Source organism: Marmota monax, unplaced genomic scaffold (assembly GCF_021218885.2).
Source record: "Marmota monax isolate L192 unplaced genomic scaffold, Marmota_monax_Labrador192_F-V1.1 WCK01_AAM20220418_F8-fsc00051, whole genome shotgun sequence".
Taxonomy (NCBI): Eukaryota; Metazoa; Chordata; class Mammalia; order Rodentia; family Sciuridae; genus Marmota; species Marmota monax.
Window position 1 is genome coordinate 13,607,353 of NW_026695202.1, and position 18,994 is coordinate 13,626,346.

Genomic DNA, 18,994 nt, shown 5'->3' on the forward strand with positions numbered 1-18,994 from the left:
ACAGATGAGGAAACTGAAGCTCTGAAATGGAAGGTCCTAGCAAGGCATGCAAAAGCCAAGACTAGCACACAGCCTAAGTTCTGGCTGTGTATGGTCTCTGTGGGATTAAGAGAGTTTTCCAGAAATTTCTTTTAAACTGTTTTAGAGTGACATATTTCATCAGATGTCTGTCAGGCCAGCAGTGGGAGCTAACACACCGATTCTCAGAGGCTCAGAGGCTGTTCTCCTTTCTCACACGCTCAGCCCCCCGCCCAAGCCTGGTGGCTTAGCCCAGGCACCAGAGGAAGCTCCCTGGGCTTGGGTTGGCATACTGCAGGTGCTCAGTATAGTGGGTGAACAAGGAGAATCTGAACTGGCTTGAGAGAACCACAAGGGAGAATATTCCGGTAGCTTTCCCACGTGCTGGGCAGTGCTGAGCACATTAGCCACATTAACCCCGTCCTTCTCAGGATGCTGTGAGGCGACTGCAGTGGTGGTCCCCAAACACAGGCAGAGAACCAAGCTCAGCCCAGGGAGTACTCAGCCTGGGATTCCAACCCCCGGGGTGCCCGGAGGCAACCCCATGCACTGGCCAAGTGCAGGTGGGCAGAAACACTGTGGTCAGAGGAACGGTGGCTTATACTCCTCAAGGACATGCCAAGTGGGGTACCCCCCACGCCTGATGACTGCTCCTTCCATTTTCAACACATCTCTGAGGCAAACAGCAGCAACACCTGTACGGTGCCACCTCAGCCCAAGTTTTGTGTCTCCCCAGTCCCCTCCTCCCGTGGTGGCCTCTGGGCTCCCACCTTTATAACCTGCTCAGGTTGGGTGTGAAAAGAACCTTGAACAAACTCCCTAAGCTCTGGGGCCCTCAGCTTTTTCGTCTGTACAGTAGGGACACTGACGTCACCCGTGGGGGGGGCTGCATCCCTCACGCTTTACCACCTTGCGCTAAAGGCCATTTCTATTAGGTGCCCCAAGAGGTGGAATTGTTCGCCTCAAGAGCCCCAGGCTCAGGGAAGGGCACCCCCAATCACCTACCCCAGAGCAGTGGGTGGGGCAGGGGTGAGCTGGTTCCAAGATGGTAATGCTGGGGAGGGAGTGAACTGCCGGGTCCTCGTGCAATTAGCTGCCGGCTGCACGAGGCTCCCTGCAGACACCCGCACCTGGGTATTCCCAGCATGCAGTACATGACAAGGTACTGGATGGCCCAGGGCCCTCAGGATGCCCCCTGAGGACCACCCTGCTGCCAAACCCTCTGGGTCCCCACCCCAGCCTAGGTGCCATGCTAGTGGGGCTGGGAGAGCACCGTGAGGGGCCCCTCTGCAGGCTGCCTGCAGTGCGGGAGGGAGGAAAACCAGTGGGCTGACGACACCACCCCACCTTTGTGGACACCGTCGAAGACATTCAGCAACAGGAGCATCACCACCCCTTAGAGCAGCAAGGGACCTAAGAGGTGGACAGACCCAAGTCCCCATTATATGTACAGGGAAACTGAGGTCCAGGATGGTGACTAAAACATGCTTGAGGGCTGGGTGTGTCAGTGACTCTGCCATGTATGAGGGGTGCCTGGCCCCACGACTCATCTGCAGTGGTAGGTGGGCCCTACTGGCCCTCAAGACTCTCCAGTCCTCCACCATCCACTGGTCTTGCCCACACTAACCAAAGGCACAGGTTTAGCCTCATCCGGAAAATACCAACTCCCTGGGCCTCTTTTCCTGCATACTTTCAGCTCCGGGATGCCCAGGGCCCCACCCTGCTCACACATAGCTCAAAGCAGGGAAACCGTTAAACAAGCTAAGATAGGTGGCTGGACACTGCCTGCCCAACTCAGTAATGGCTTCTAAAATCTGAACTATTATTACTACCAGCACAATAATCATCCCATTTTACAGCCAGGAACCTGAGGCATGGAGGGACTATGGCATTGGCCCACAGATACTAGGTGCTGAGGCTTTCCTGTGCGAGGCTGCCTTTTCTTAAGCTGTTTGTGTTGGGGAGGCACAGGATTGAACTCTGGGGTGCTCTACCACTGAGCATCTGTGCTACACCCCTAGCCTTTTTTATATTTTGGGACAGGGTCTTACTAAGTTGCCAAGGCTAGCCTTGAACTTGTGATCCTCCTGCCTCAGCCTCCCAAGCAGCTGGGATTACAGGTGTGCACCACCCTGCCCAGCTAAGCTTCCTATCAAGTGCCCCCTAGGAGCCATGCTCTGGGCTGAGTGCTAAGAATTTAACTCATGTCACCTTTTCCACAGCCCTGTGATATGGGTGCTACTATTAGCCTAGGACACCAAGACTCTAAGAGGGCAGGTGATGTGCCTAGGGCCATACAGCTTGGGGCCAAATCACCTTGGCCCCTATTCCTTGGTCCTCTTTGCTGCCATCTCAGTCAGGGATAGGACTGGGGACTGTCACCCCAGCCTCTTCTAGGAGCTTCCTATCACCTCAGGGACCAGCCTGGAGAAACTGTTTTAAGAGCCCTCACCAGAGGCAGGCCCTTGACCAGGCCTCCAAACTGCTTCCCCCAAAACCTTGGCTCCAGCTCAGAATGTGGCCTAGGCCAGCCCTAGGCCCCAGGAGTCCAGAGATTTCAAATTAAAGGAATCCAGCATGAGATTCGGGGTTCAATCCCAGCATGGGGGAGAGAGAAAAAAAAATCCAGGCTAGTTCTCAGAGTGTGGGACCACCTGGGAATCCCCACACCACAAAGCAGCTTGAAGAGCCTGGCCGGGGAGGAGCCAGGACAAGCCAGCTCTGCAGGATCCTGGAGAATGTGTCCACAGTAAGTTGCTAAGAGCCGAGATGTTTGGGAAGATCTCGCCTAGTCTGTCAAGTCAGCTCACCCTTCCTCCAGAACTGGCTCCCAATGCCAAAGAACTGGGCCCCTTCTTCCAACCCTGTTCACCCTCTCTTTGACATGCCTAAGACCCCCTGGAAGCTCTGCTCTCGAGCCCATCTCTAGTGGCACAACCTCCCGTCTTTGCCTGGCACACTTCTCCCTACACTTCAAAGACTACCTCCTCTGGGAAGCCTCTCTAGATTGCCCTGTCAGAATTCACAAGGGGACCCAGGGAGAGCATTTTTTATCTTGCTCCAAGGTTACCATTAACACAGCTGCCATTAATTGAGTAACTGCTGTGTGCAGATGCTGTACCTGTGGTCTCCTTAATACCCATAAGGAAGGGATCACCACTCCCACCTTTTAAAACTGCAGCTCTGAGACTAAGTAACTTGCCCAAGATCACATAACTAGGGCATAACTAGTTGCATCCAGGAAGGCTACAACTTAGGTCTGGCTCATCGGGAGTGGAGGTGCCTGGAGGTGGGGGGTGTGCTGTGCTTTTCCCACCTCTGTCTGCCAGACGGGCTACCAGCTCCAAGTGGGCAGGCACTCTGAGGACCTGGATAGGGTAGAGGGGGCTGACAGGGACCAGCTGGCCCTCACTGTGGATGCCCAGCCTGGTGCTCCCAGCACATCTGGCCAGGAGGCACTCCAGCCCAGGGCTTGAAATGGACCCAACACTGTGGCCTTAGGGAAAGTCTATCCATGCCTCCCTCCTTTCCCATCTGGCACACAGAGTCCATGAGGCACCAGAGCCCCACAGGTCATCAGGGTGGCTAAGCCCCAAAACTAAGTCCATTCAAGCAGGCAACTGCTCCTCCTCACAGTCCCTGGTGCCCCAGCTCAGGTTCCATGTCGCCTCTCATGTGCATGGCTGCAATCTTGCCTCCACATGCCAGACTCTGTGGGGGAAATGCCCCTTTGTGTGGGTTTGTCCAAAGTTGAGCCCATTACACTGTCAAGGATGGGGGCGGGGGGAGCCACTCCATCCTGGTGGTACCACTTCCTGGGAGATCTCCAAGTCTGTTCCCCTGAGCTGCAGGAACAGACCCCTGCTCAGTTTTGAGCAGGTGCCAGAGATACAGAGGGGATGCCTGAAAAGTCAGTGGACTGAAGGACACCCACCCAGGCTCCATAACCAAAGGCCCAGCAGAATGACAGACCCACCACAGTGTGACCAGGAAGACAAGAGGGCCCAGTGGTAAACAGGGTGCAAGCCCCCAGCCCACCCAGGGTAAGGGCAAGGGAGGCTTCCTGGAGGAGGGACTGAGTCCAGAGGATTAGACCAGGCAAAAGAGGAGGTGGTGAGGTCCAAGAGAAGGACCAGCTCTGGGGGAAGCAAGACTAGAATGTGGGCAGCAGCCTGAGGCCCAGAGTGTGACAGGCTGGGCCCTGGCCAGAGCCTTCCCCTGAGCCTCTACCCGTAGAAGCTTCCCACTTTGTTCCTCAGCTCAGATCATCTGGGCCACCTGGGCCTGAGCTATGGCCCATCCCTCTGAATCCTCTAGAAGCTTGCTCTGAACACACTGACCACCTGTGTCCAGTCACCGCACCTGCTGAGCCCCATGGCAGCCCAGGTCCTTGGGCTGTGGCTGCTTTCTGGCCAGGGGTATGCTCAAGCTCCCTGTTCGAATGGCCAGTCAGGAGTCAAGATCCTGGGACATTTGGCCAACACCTCCCACAGGCCAGGCCAGCACTGTAGCTGGGGGTGTGCCCAGCCCTGGCCTTCTCCAAGGCCCCATCCCAGCCCTTGTCCCCACGAACCCTTGGGAAGCAGTTGTGCAAAAGTAGTCTTCAGAGACCTCAGGCCACCAGGCTGAGACAGTGATGGAGTGGTGACCCTGGCTAGGGACAGAGAGACCTGAGCAGGAGGCGGGTAAGATAGGGCAATGGCTGGAGGGTGGGCAGGAGAGCTGCCCAGGCCTCCTGTGGGGTGGGGAGGGGCTGACTAGCCACAGAGGAAGGGGGCCCAGCTCCTCCCGCCATGCTGGCCTGTCTATCTCCAGCTCTTCACTGTAAAATAAATGGAAGCAGCACACGCCAGACAGAGAAAAGGGAGGAACAAATAAAACCTCAAACCACCCAGCACCGGCTCCCTTGGTGGGTCCAGGCCAAGGCCTTGGCCTGGGTTACTTGCTGCTGCCAAATTTGCATTTACCACAAACAGAGACAGCACAATGTCATAATCCTTCTCCTGTCATTCTCCCTCTCTCCCTCCTCCCACCTCAGACACACACGCTAACACAAAATGACGGCTCCCTCGACAGCCTGAGCAGCAAAGCCCTCGATCTGCCTCTTAATTGTTGGCGTTTCTCTCCGGCCTGCGCTCCATGCCCCTCGCCCAACTCGCAGCAGACCACCCACTGCCCCCTCCTTTGTCCCCCATCACCGCTGACAAATGGCCTGCTGGAGGTGGAAGAATCTGTCTGGAAATAATGGGGGGCTCCAGAGTCACCCCCGCCCCCATGGCCGCTGCACCTCGCTGCTGGGGTCTTGGCCACCGACGGCGGCTGGACCAGAGGGGACAGAGTGACAGGAACTGGGCCCCTGGGCCCCTGACCCGGGGGCCTTGCCCTTGGGCCCCGCTCTGCCCGGGCCACTGCACCGACAGAGCAGCCCCCGCCCTCCCCGCGGCCGCCTCCCGGCGCCGCTCGAGCCTCCCCCGCGCTCCCTCCCTCCGTCGCTCTTTATGGCAGTTTCAAAGCTGCAGCCGCCACTCGAGCAGCTGCGGCCTTTTGATGGGGACAAGGCAGTTAAGGCCGCCTGGGAGGCCCCTGCCCGGCCCGGCCCTGGCCCTGGCGGCCCCTGCCCGCCCCCGGGGAGCCTGGGGCCCAGGCGCCCCGCGCAGCGAGCGCCCCGCGGGCACGCCTCGCTCGCCACAGCAAACTTTCCCGACCGAGCGCCCCGCGCACGTTACCTCTGCAGCAGCATCCTGCCCCGCGCTTGCCCCGGGCCCCGACAGCCCTGCCAGCCGCGGAGGAAAACAACTCCCGGCCGGCGGGGAGGAGGGGAAAGGGAGAACCCAAGAAGGAAAAGGGAAGGGGGCAGTTTCTCCTCAGCCTCAGCTTCCTACAGCTCCTCCTGCCCGAGCCGGCAAGTGAAGTCACAGGGCCGGGGCGGTGACATCAGCTGAGCCTCTGACATCACGGCCCCTGCCGGATCTCACCTCTGCAGGGTGGAGATGGAGGAGCAGCAGGGAGGAGATGGGTGGATGGATGGATGGATGGATGGATGGATGGATGGAGGAGGGAGGGGAGCCTGAGATCTCTCCTCTCCTCAACTGCAGAGAGCGTGTGCCTGCGTGGGGGGGGGGTAGGGGAGGGAGGGGCGGGTGGCTCATCTCTGAAGAATGCGTTTAATCTCCATAGATCGGGGCGATTATGTGTCTATTTATAATTGGCCCCAGAGTGAATGGCTTAAAAGGGGTGAACGCCCACCGAGGGTGAGAATCACAGTTCACTGCTGTTCTTGGAGGCCGCGAGGTACACAGAAGGGGGACTGTTCACAGAGCACCTACTGTGTGCTGGAGACACAGGCCTAGCATCTTGGGTGGTGTCATGAAGACCAGAGAGGGATCCCTGTCACATAGGGAGGATCAGAGAGGGAACAGCGTCCCTGGGGCTGCACAGCAAGAAGCTGAGCTTGGGGTCACATGGGATAGAAAGGGCTGGCCAGGGCCAGTTGAGCAGCTCCAGAGCACTTCAAAGCTTTCCCAGGCCACTGGAGTGAGGCCTTGCATCTAATTTCTCAGCCTTTCAAGACCCCTTACAAAGGTGGGTTTCAATAGGGGTGGGGTAGGGCAGAGCAGTGCCAGCTACCCCTTGCCCTGAATCCCATCTCAGGGAGATGGCATTCAAGAGAGGCCTGGCCTGAGGTCCCACTCTGCCCCTCGGTATCCCACAGTGGTGCTAGCTCTGAGGGGCCAAGGACCTACTATGTGCAGGCCTAGCACAGAGCACATCACACTTCACATCTAACCCTGTGACAGTGCCTGAGAGGTCAGTACCAATGCTCCATATCCAGAAGGGGAAACCAAGGCCTAGGAAGTGGTAGGACACCACAGGGACCCATACTTCAGGACCTAGACTCAGGACCATGGCCAGATCCTTGGCCTGCCAGCGAGCTTCCTGCTTCACAGCTGCTCACGCCATCCTTGCCTGGTAGGGCCTCCCCTGTCCCATGCCCACCTCCTCTAGAAAACCATGCTCCACCCTCACCCTTGGAGGAGAGCCACCAGCTCACTCTGCTGTGCTCCCTTCAGTCTGTGGCACCAGCCTGGCCGAGGGCCACCCAGACCCTGCTCGGCCAATGCCACAGCAGAACCCACCCTCTTCCCTGGTGCCACAAGGCACCCGGGAGGCTGACCACTGGCCGTCCCAAACTCGGCACACACCTGACCTTTGATGAGGGTCTACTAACTACCAGTCCTCAGTGACTTCATCCCTCCCACATGCAAAATTTAGGGTTACCAGGGAGAACATGAAGCCACTCCACTGCCTGGAAAGCACTTCTGTTCCTCCTGGCCTTTCCCCACCCTGAGCTAGGGTTCCCACCTCAGCCCTGGGGACACCACCGTCTTCTGCGTCAGCCTTTCCTCCTCCAGGGCTGGGACTCTACACAAGACCCGCCATGGTGCAGAATCCCCACCAGGCACTCAGCAAGCCCTTGTAATTGGCCCTCCTCAGAGGACCTGCTTGTAACTGCAAGTGCCAGAGAGAAATCCAGAACTCCCTCACTTGGTTCTCCAACCAACCTTGCTCTCTCCTGCCTGCAGGTCTTTGCACCCACTGTCCCCACACTGGACACCTTCTCCTCGCCCCTCTGCCTCCCTGCCCGGGTTCCATGAGGCTCTCAACTGCCACCGAGAAGCCTGACCTTGAGTCCAAGTCGGGCTCTCCATGTTTTCCCCACAGCAGCTCCTATTCAGTGTCCTAAGAGGAAACAAGAAGCAGTGGCTGTGAGGCAGGCTGCTCAGGTCCAAATCCCGGTCCCCATGCTTGCTGTATGACCACAGACAGGACACCTAGCCCCTCGGAGCCCATTTCAGCCTTTATGAAGCAGTAAGATCAGTGCCGCTTAAGAGGGTCTCAGCATAGCACAGACCCTCACCAGACACCAGCAGTCCCACACCTGGCTGTTCATTTGCCAGTCCCCTCAAGTGGGGCTTTGAGGCTGGCCAAGGACACAGGTCTGTCCTGTCCTCTGACCCTTGGCTGGGGCCCCTCTGATCTTGCATAGAGTGGATGACACAAGAAATAAGCATAGAGGAACCCAGGCAGGGTAAGCTGAAATAGTGGACCGGAAAAAATATAAACATACAAATATTATATATATATAATATGTTTATATATATTTCTTTTTTATAGTGGGGATTGACCAGCGGGTGCTCTATCCTTGAGCTACATCTCAGTTCTTTTCATTTTGAGATAGAGTCTCTCGAAGTTGCTGAGGGTCTCACTAAGTTGCCTCAGCCTCTTGAGTCACTGGATTGCAGGAGTGCATCACCTACCACACCCAGATCAGGCAAGAAAATTTTAATTCAATTCAGCAGCAACTACACCAGGCTGTCTGGTTTTAAATCTCAGCCCTACCACTTCCTTCCTGCGTGACCTGAGGCAACTTACCCTCTCTAAGCCACATAAGCTCCACCTGTAAAATGGGCACAAGCATCAAATTCCTGTGGGATGATGCAAGGAATGCAAAATGCTTAGGGCGGACACTCAGCAGAAGCCAACGGGCATTTGCTGCCATCATTATTACTTCCTCTAGCCAGGGCATGCAAGGTGCCCAGCAGAGAGCACCAGAGGTGCAGCCAGGCTGCAGGAAGGAAGTGAGCTGCAGAGAAAGGCAGACTGGGTTCCTCCAGAGCCGCACTCCCCCCACCCCCGCCACCAAAGCAGAGTGACACTCCACTTTCCTGAGATTTTGAGTGGTAATATCAGACAAGGAATGCAAACAAATGTGTCCGCTAGCACAGGGTCAGGCACTTAGTAGATGAGTAACAAATGTGGGTTCCCTTCAGTCCCCCTTGGACCATGGACACACACAACTAGTCGCTTCTTGAATACCCCAATATGAGTGAGGCGGGGGCTCAAGTCAACAGCAGAAGATACAGGGAAAGTGCAGAGCAGGCACCAGGAAGGGCTTCCCGGAGGAGGAGGTGTGTAAGCTGGGTCAGGCACCCAGGCTGGGGAGGGGAGGGGGCCAACACACGGACAGGGGCATCGGGGCACCCACACCCAAAAGCAAGGCTCATTTCCATGGCAACAATTCCCATGCACCCTTGGGTGGAGGGGCTCTGCTGCCTCCATTTGGAAGCAAAGGTTTGGGGGCGTATGTAGGTGAGCTGAAAGGTTCAGGGTACACTGAGTCTATGGGCACATTACTATTTGGGGGAACGAGGTCAATATCACAGAGACAAAACCCACTGAAGTAGGAGGGGGTGCTAGAATCATCTGGTCCAACTGTTTTACAGATGAGTAAACTGAGGCCCAGAGAACTGAACTTGAGCTACCCAGAGGTTCACAGTTAATAAAGAGCAGAGCCGGGATTTATCTCCAGACTCTCCAGCTCCAGAGTCCGGGCTTTTAACCAACACCCTCTCCTGCCTGTCATCATAGCACGCATCCTGCCCATCATGCATGCATGCACCCATCCACCCGTCATGCGTTCATTCAAGCAGGGCTTATCTCAGCTCCAACTGTTCCAGCCACCGAGGTGTCAGCAGTGAATGCACAGCCAACCCCATGGAGCCCGCCTGCCTCTCCCTGACCCTGCTGCCTTGCCCTGGACTGTGCCCAGCTGTTCCAGAGCTCACTGAAACCGGTCCTCCTGAAAAACCTGGTTTTGAATGTAGCTGCTCAAGACCACAGACCACTCTACTGCTGGGAAACCACAAACCAACCCCCTTTCAAAGGCCATTATGTTGCTTGCATGGGAAAGGGGGGTGGTGAAGACGATTGATCCAGTATCCACTTCTGGACAGAATGATGAGTTGCATGGAGATTCCAGGCCTCACTAGCTAAAAAAAAAAAAAAAATCCTACAAATCAGATTTGGAAATGTTCCGTCAACAGGGCTTGAAGCAGTTGAATGCAAAAGCCCAACAGTTGAATTCTACCACCTCAACAGCGCTTGGCAAAGAGGCAGCATGCCCCTATGTGTGCTGGGTCTCCTTCAGAATGCCTTCTGGGACCCCCAGACCTTTTCTGGCTAACAGAGCCAAGTGCCGGCTCTGTTCCAGGTCCATGACACTGTTCAACCCCAAAAGGCTGACACAAGTGTCCCATTTTGCAGATCAGGCTGACACAAGTGTCCCGTTTTGCAGATTAGGAAACTAAGGCTTAGACAAAGGAAGACTTTTCCAAGGTCAACATAGATCTGGTTGGCTCCAAAGAGGGGATCCTCCTTCAACACTGCCACTTCAGTGCCACCTTGGCCAGACTTCAGTCCCTCTCAGGTCTCTGGTTTCCTTGTGCTTAACGAGAAGGCAGTAGGGAAGACCAGGAGCTCCCTTCCAGCCCTGGCATCTGGGGCTTCCATCTGAGGCAGCCAGACTGGGGCTGAGGGCTGTGTAGAAGCCCAAGCAGACATTTCCCCCATCCTATACCACCACCAGCCCCTGCTCACCCCCACCAGCGCCCCAGGTTAGACTGTAAAACAGCCCCAGAACCACAGACCCTAAAACAAGAATTGGCTTTTCTGGCTTGGGCCCCAATTTCAGGGATCTGAGGTATTTTTATGCCAATTTTACAGATGAGACCACAGATTCAAACCTGTAAGATAATCAGTGTTCCATCCCTGCCATCACAGCCTGTGGACACATGCTGGGAAATTCCAGGCAACGAATCTGCTGTTGCCCAAAGAGGAGAGACAGGGCAAGAGGAACTGGAGGCCACTGAAGTCAGGTTATTAGTAGAATTATTAACAATGATCCCCAACAGCTGTGCAGCAAAATGCATTTTTGCACCACTCCTGAAAAATGCCACAGCCTGTTTCCTCCTTCATGAAATGGTGTGTGTACATTCTGGGGGTAGATATTTTCATGGCGGGGTAGGAGTCATGCATCCCTTTAACAGATGAGGTAACCGAGGCCCAGGAAGGTGGCTGGGAAGGGTATAGTGAAGCCACCACTCAGAGCCGGTGACCCTGAATGCAAGAGAGTGGAAGAAAGCCTGGGCGGGGGTCCGGAGGGCTGCGATTCTAACTGGCACGCTTCTATCAGCTGGCAGTTCGCCAGTGGCTGTAAACCAGGGGTGATCTGCCCAGCCAGGGCCACCAAGAGCCTACAACCTGCCCAGGATACAGCTGCTACCCTGGCAGGCCCCCAAAGAGCCCCCCAAAGATCACTGCACTCCTGAGCTTTTTTCCCATTCCAAACATGCCAGAGCCCCGCGGACCCCGGAGGCTGCTACTTAGCGCCAGATTAATCACACCGAATTCTCCATCCAGATATTGCGTGCAGGCCGAACTCCCACCGCTAATCGCCGTAATATTCTCCTCGGCGTGTGCAGCCGGCCGGGGCGATGTTCCAGGAATATTAATTCTCCACAGCCGGCTCACTCCCGCCGCACGCATGCGCCCCCTGCACCCGACGGCTGCTGCTGGGGAATGGGGGCCAGCCAGGGGGACAGGGGCCTGCAGGAGGTAGGGCTAGGCCCCCACCCTCCCTGGGACCCGGTCAGCCAGGCAGGAAGCTGCAGCCCCAAGGTCTGGTCAAGGTTTTAAAGCCAGGCCGGAGATGGGGCTGGGACTGCAGCAGCCTGTTCCATTCATCCTGTCCGGACCCCCAGTTCCCTGCCCCAGCACCTGCAGGAGGCTCAGGATCCCTGAAAAACAGCACAGCCCAGGACCTCTGGTGTCTCTCAACAGAGGGCTTTGAGAAATGGGCAGTCAGAGACTGGCTAATCCGGTCCCAAAAAAAGCACACAAAAAGGAGTGGAAATCTTTCATCTGCTCAAAAATATAAAAACACGCATGACAAGGGGGACCCCACGGAAGGGGACAGGGCTCAGCTGTAGGTCTGACCTGTAGGGGACAGGCTGTGGTCTGTTGGAGCAGCCCTCTGCTCCTGACCCTTGCTCAGCACAAGAAAGGACCCTCTCCAGATAGTGCGGCTGGTGATATCAGAAGCCCGGGGAGGGCACAGAAGCAGAAGGCTTCTGGCTTCGAGGGTCCCTGGGGAGAAGGAGCACATGCCTGGCTCAGGCTGACAGGTCCGGGGGAAGTGTATGCCACTGGCCTCCTCCTTTAGTGGAGTGAGGGGCTGGCCTGTTCTTAGGCTGCACCTGGTGACATAAGGGAGAGATCAGCCACTTCCCAGAGCACACGAGGACCTCAGTGCTGCCCACCCAGACCCCCTAAGGCCCTCAGAACACTGCTAGGACTTTGCAAAGTGTCCCCTCTTGCTGTACCTAGATTCAATCTCACTATAACCATCATATGCAGTTTTTTTTTTTTTTTTTTTTTTTTTTTTTAATATTTATTTATTTATTTATTTATTTATTTAGTTTTCGGCAGGCACAACATCTTTGTATGTGGTGCTGAGGATCGAACCCGGGCCGCACGCATGCCAGGCGAGCGCGCTACCGCTTGAGCCACATCCCCAGCCCCATCATCATATGCAGTTTTAACATGCTCACTTGCAAATAAGGAAACCAAGGCACAGAGAGGTAAGTGACCCAGGTAGGTCCACCTCTGAGCTCGAAGATTCAAACCCAGGGCCCTTTCCTTTACACCAGGAAGCTCTCTGCACCCTAGTCCCATCCCTTTATGGATGAGGAATCTATTTCCTTTGCTCTGAGATGATCTTTAAGGTTCTTCCAGCTTCCATATCTTGTCCAACAAGCACAAGCATATTTTGAGTGCCTACTGTATGCCAGGCCCAGAGATCTGGAAAAGCTCAATGTTCCTCAAGAAGCTCATAAACTGGTGGGAAGAAAAGTAATACCCACATCCAGCCTGAGCCCTGAGGGTGGACCCTTCCCCACAGGCCCTGGGAGTCTGGGAGGGTTCCAGGAGGGGACGGTCATTGAGGGATCTTCACACTAGTCCAGACAGAGCAGACAGGTGTACTACAGCTGCTGTGGGTCACAGGCCTTAGGGCTAGGGCCAAATGGCCAGGCCCTGGGCTGCCGCTCCACAAGGCACCAAGAGCAGCAGTCCCTATGCTGGCGCCATCCCTGGGGAGCACCACCTCCCAAGAGAGCAGTTCTGTTAGTAGCTATGCATGCGGTGAATGCAGCCTCTGCGTGGGGAATCAGATGACCGCAGGAAGGGTGTGACTGAGTGGGAGGGTGTGCAAGGCAGGGCAGGGGAGGCCTAGGGTGGCTGTGGACCCAGGTCAGCTGAGCTTGTCCCTGGCTCCAGTGCCCTGAGGTGGCTCGGGCCAGGTGAACTTGAGGCCCTGGCCAAAGGGTGCTAAGGAGGCAACCTCTTGAATCCTGTCTCCTGATTCTGGTCCAGTGCTGTCTGAATGGGAGGCAGAGAATGTGGCGGGGCCTCAAGAAGCAAACGCAGGGGCTTCTGAGGATGCGGCTCAGCCATTCCCTTCAGTAGAGATAAAGAGTATCAAAGTTTAGACTTCACATGTGGGGGACGCAGGGCTCCATGGGGCCCCCAACAACAGCCAGTGCCTATCCAGGCTGAGGAACCCTGGTTATGCCCCTGCCCCTGCGGACTGGAGGCCTTTGACCTGGGCAAGTGCAGGCACCTCTCACCACCATGCAGGCTTCTCATGAACATGAGAAAACCAGAGCATTTCTCTTCCATTTCTGAGATAAGAAAGCAGAGTTTTGGAAACACAGAAGCACAAATGAACACTCCTGGGCCCCTTCTACACACTGGGCCTCTACTCCTCAATGTCAAGGTTAACACCCCATCCACACTGGGAGCTTGCCCAGCTCCCATAGACAGTAAGAGGGTCTGGCCTAAACCTTCTGGGTCCTGTTCCTCTGAGGCCCCAGTGCTCAGGACAGTGTATGCACAGGGGCAGAGGATGCAGTAAAAGGACGATTTCTGTCCTTGTCCTGACTGTGGTCCCCATGGACCAATGCCATGCTCTGGATTTACTTTACGGATGAGGAATCTGAGGCAGATTTGGGACTAAGCAGGGACCCGGCAGATGCTAACTTGAGGACCACATTGGGGTCTTCTAGGAGATAACATCATAGTGTACCAATTGCAGCCAACGTGGGCTAAGGGACTGTGGGGAATAAAATCCCAGGAGCACTCCAGAGGGGGAGTCTGAGCAGGAACCTGGCAGACAAGAAGGCCTGCTTGAGCTGCAAAGCACCATGCACATAAGGTGCCCCAAGGCCAGGGCCACCATGAGGCCCAGGCAGCTCTCTGGTGCCTTCTTACTCCAGGTCAGCGCCTACATGCCTCTGTTCTTTGCACCTCCAGGGAATGTTTGCCCAAGGCCTGTCCCAGTACAGGCCCAGTCCCAGAGCCCTACTGAGTGACTGGTCTGACCACGTGTGGCACAGATCACATGCTCTGCAGCCCTCCCACAGCCCTCAGCCTTGGGCTCCAGATCTCATACAGTGGCCTCCAAACCCCACCCTGGTGCTCTCCACCGAGAGGCAGGGCCTGGGACCTAGAGGCACAGGAGGGGTCAGGAGTCTGCCCCTAGAGCAAGGTAGGAGCAGAACAGGAAGCCTGGGTGGACCAGAGGCCCAGCTCCTCTCACTCCCACTCCCACACAGAGAGCCTCCTGGCCAGGTTCAAGGCCTAGAGCTGGCCGGCAAGTGTGCTTCCTTGACGCCAGTGGTTCACGTTGGCTTTCCAGCTTCTCAAAGGGGAAAGACCCAGATCTGGACCCAGCCTGCTCACTCCTGGCTGCGACTCTGAGCAAACCACCTCCCTGCTTTGAGCCTCAGTTTCCTCCTCTAAAACATGGGCTGACCACACCTATCTTTCAAGATTACTGCAAGCATTCAGGGTGTAAAGTTGTCACAAAGTGAGTGACAGAGGAGCAAAGGTTGGCTCCTTCCCTAAGACTGGGCATTTAAACAGATCCAGGGGAATAAAGACGGCCCCTCCTGGACAAGGAAGTGCACATTTTACGTCTGTTATTGCTTATGACAACCTAGAGAGAGACAGCTGTCCTAATTTTACAGGTGAAAATCTGAGGGCAGACAGGTGTGGGGCTAGCTCAAGGTCACAGCTCCAAATTGCAGGTGTGCCTTACCTGACTCTAAGGGGGTGTTTCAGGGTAGGGAAGGGATAGAGAGAGAAGCAGCCCGGGGCACCTCACACCAGCCTGAAGGCCAGGCCGGGAAGGAAAGGGCCCATCCCCAGCTCAGGAAGAAAAGAGCCCCTTGCCCTGGCTCCCGCGCCTGCAGCCATCTTGGCTCTGACAGGGGCTGGTTTTGAAATCCAGGGGCCCACGGAGCTCCAGACTCGGGCCAAAAAGGGCCTGGGAAGTGGGACATGCCGCAGGGCGAGCCTCGGGGTGGGAATCGCCGCCAGCGCGCTCGGCTCCCCGCGCCCGCAGTGCGGTGCGTTCCAGCCCCGGAGCCGCGCGCGCACCGGCAGGCACCTGCCAATCTCAGCCCACGGCCCCCGCCCAGCCCCCTCTCCCCGAGGACAGATAATTCTCTCGCTCTCCTAGCCTGACAAAATAACTAATGCTAACTCAATAAAGTCCCCCTTGAAGGTTTTTAATTACCAGACTGTGCCGAAGACTAGACTCCAGGAGCAGCGGGGGAAGGCCTGGGGCGCCGATAGGGATGGGCGTGGCAGAGGCAGGGACGCCTGCGGGTGGGAAAAGGACCTCCCTCCCACTCGGGGAGAGGGCAGGGCCAGGCCGTTGCTGTCCAGGGTGCTGGGCCCGGCGGTCACAAGGATTTCGGATTCATATTTGCAACAGCGGCCACTGACGGAGGCAGAGCTAGGCTTCTGGCAGGGACTCGCAGACTCTCCTTTAAGCCTAGCGGCCAACCATGGTGTCCCCACTATACAGACAGGGACAATAGGGTCGAGGGGGGCAGGGGTTTGCGGAGATTGTTCAGTTTCACCAGTTGCCAGTCAAGAGTGTTGTGCTGCCTACAGGGGAAAACACAAACCAGAGAGGTGGTGGAATGGCGCCCGAGGCCCCAAGGGCTCAGTGGCTTCAGTTCAATGAGATGTGCTTGGTCCAGAGCACAGAGAGCATGGCCAGGCACCGGCAGGGCTAAGGCTGCCCAAGGGGCCTACACAGAGCCTACAGGAGGGCAGAGGTATTCAGACTGGGCCTGCTCAGGACACCAGCAGTCCCAGGGGACTCAGAGACTCCATGATAACGTGGTGCAGGGCACAGCAGGAGAGCTGGTGACAACCTGGCATCTAACTCTCATAACCCCAGCCCAGGCACTTCCTCCTTGATGGAAAGAAAATACAACACCCAAAGGGAAAGGCGCACTGCCTCTGCCAGAACAACCCCCAGACTCCTCTTCCTGCAGCAGCCCGCCTCCCGCACACCAGCCTGGCTTGCTTGGCTGCACCCACCCTGCACACCAGCTCCACAGCCTTCTTTCTGGGCCTTCCACCACGCCAAGCCTGTTTTGGCCTGAAGACCTCTGCCTGGCTGCTTCCCCTCCCTGGGATGCTCCTCCCTTACGGTCTTGCACAACTGGCCCATGTGCCTCCTCAAACCAGCCTTCCCTGAACTCCCCCCTTGGCTCTCGGGCAAAGGTGGCTGCTGGCTTTATCCGGGGCAGCCTTCAGCCCACGCCCCAGCATCATCCCCTCCTCCAGGCAGCCCTCTGGGTCCTGTGCAGAATGACCAGCTCCTTGAGTGCTGCCCTCAACGCTCAGACCCAGGCACCACCCAGGGTGCAGGCGCTGAGGCCATCCTGCTCGAGTACCAGGCTTGCCCAGGCCACTAATGTGCTGGAAATGGATCTGTCCCCTCATCTGAAAGGTGGGCAAGCACAGCCTCACCTCAGTGGCGTTTTGGGGGACTACTAAGCAGGCTTACAGTTGTGAGGACTCCACGGGCACCTGGTGAGGACGTGCTTGGGTTGCCTAGCAGCAGCACCACCACCACCATCCTCTTCAGCAGCAGCCTGTCCTCTCCCCACCAGGCCTTGGCCCCTGGGATGCTCATCTTTGCCTCCACACAGGCCCTGGACACATGGACACTGAGTGCTAGCAGGATATCTCGCCTATGAAAGAGGCCACGGGGGTGTGCACCAGCCCCGCTCTCTGGACGTGGACAGGGGGCTGCAGGAGGCGCCACACCGCTCCATGGACCCTCTGTCCTGCCTGTGCTCTTCTCACTGCTACTCCCACTAATCTGCTCTGCAGATTCCACAGATCCCTTTGTGGAGGCACCAACTTGGGGGGCAGTGCTAAGAGCTGATGCAGCTGTGACCAGATCCCCAAGGGCTGCAAGGGGCGGTTGGAGGCCCCAACATCCAGCCCTGCCTGGAGTCTCCTGGCTGGGATCACAGCCCTGCGGCGTTCGAGCTGCTGCCCACCAGCCGGCCCCCTGGCATCGGGCCCGGGATGGCAGCCAGCCGGGAGAGGAAGCAGCTTGGCTGGCAGCCAGCTCACAGTGCCCGAGCTGTCAGCCGGGAGGCAGGCCAGGCAGGGCTGGGACCCCCGCCCCTGAATGGGGCCCTGGCCAGGCCACCATGACAGGGCCAAGTTCCTCCTCACCACCAGAGCCTCAAGGGGGTCCTCTTGATGCCAGACCCCAGGCTCAGAGACATCATCTCACTAGGTGGGGACCTGGGAGGCCCTATACCCATTTATTCAGTCAGCTTTTCATGAACCACAACTATTGTGGAACAGCATGCGGAGCAGGAGGAGATTTTCAAGTCAAATAATAATAAAAACAGCAGCAACTACAGCTGACACTGAGCAAGTACCTACTCCGTGCCGGGTGCCTGACGTGCTGCTGCCCCGACTCCTCCCGGAGGGAGATGCGATTATTGTCACACATGGCAACTGAGCTCAGAGAGGTGCTTAATAACTCACCCAAGGCCATGGAGCAAGATGGAGGGGGGCTCAGGATTGGAACTCAGCCCTCAGAGCCTATACCCCAGTCTCGTGTTCCATAGGCTCAAACAGGCCTAGGCGCCCGGGCCTGCGCTGGCCTACCCAGCCAGAGATGCTGGGCGAGGGAGCTGCCCATCTATAAAATGAACACAGTCAGAGAGGGCCACACTGCTGAGCCAACCAGGGACCAAAAACAGAAAACAGGCAAGGAGACATTGCCCATCACCCACCAGGCCTGGGCAGAGGACAGGTTCCCTAAATACACTGGTGGATAGTGAGGAGTTTCAGCGCTGGGAGGCGTGCCACAGAACCACAGCAAGGACCTGTGTCGCTGACGCTCTCACAGAGCAAGCATCTGTGAGCATGTACTGGGTTCACGGCTGGGCACAGAGAATACAAAGATGAACACTCAGCTCAGCTGCTGTCATCTGTTCAAAGTGCTGCTTTCCCCTGAGGCCCCCCATCTATCTTCTCAACCTATTCAAAACAAGCCTGTGGGAGAGAAGATATTGCCACTACCTCTAGTTTTCATGCACCCAGAGAGGGCCAGTGACTTGCCCAAAGTTGCACAGCTAACCAGGGTGTAAACCAAGGCCCCAGAGGCTCCTTTCATCAGATTCTCTAGCCCAGGGGAGGGCCCAGAGCTGCTGCTCAGCTCCCAGCTCAAGTGGGAGGCTGAGAGGGAGCAGGGGATGGCCCAGGACAGAAAGGCTTCACAGGATTAAAGTACCTCTAAAGGGACAGGTGAGGGGCGGCACCTGGGCAGCTACCCTCATGGGCTGACTGTGGTCGGGACTCCCAGCAGGTGAGGAGCACCTTCTGTTGAGAAGGCACTAGAGAAAGGCAGGGCACCACTGTCACTAACTCCAAGGAGGGAAACAGCAGACTCGGGACGACCTGGCGAGGGGAGGGCTTCAAGAAGTGGCCAGAGCCCTCCAGCAGAGGGCCCCAGACCTGCTGCATAAGTCTCCACACCTCTGAGCCTGGAATGGTGTAGTGATGGTCCCGGGAGGGGGGGAGCAGGACAGATAATACCTGCATGTCCCCACGGGCCTACGGGCTGGCACGACAAATTTCCCCTGCTTCTTTCTCGGTACTTGCCTTTGGTGGGCTTGCCTGACCGACAGACCTAACTACAGAAAGTGAGCAGGGCAGGGCCAGAGACTGGAGTCAGGGCAGGGGA

The 18,994-nt window shown here is 56.8% G+C and overlaps 1 protein-coding gene across 3 annotated transcripts in view; it reads right to left on the reverse strand.

Moving 5' to 3' along the window:
• The window catches only part of Tcf20 (transcription factor 20), a 175,627-nt gene that overhangs the window by 98,717 nt on the left and 57,916 nt on the right, over positions 1-18,994 (reverse strand). The window contains exon 1 of one of the 3 annotated variants that reach the window (XM_058574217.1): positions 5,745-5,849. The exons of the other annotated variants lie outside the window; for them this stretch is intronic. The gene's annotated coding sequence lies outside the window, so the exon portion shown is untranslated. Of the gene's footprint in view, positions 1-5,744; positions 5,850-18,994 lie in introns of those variants that run through there. 3 annotated transcript variants of the gene reach the window in all.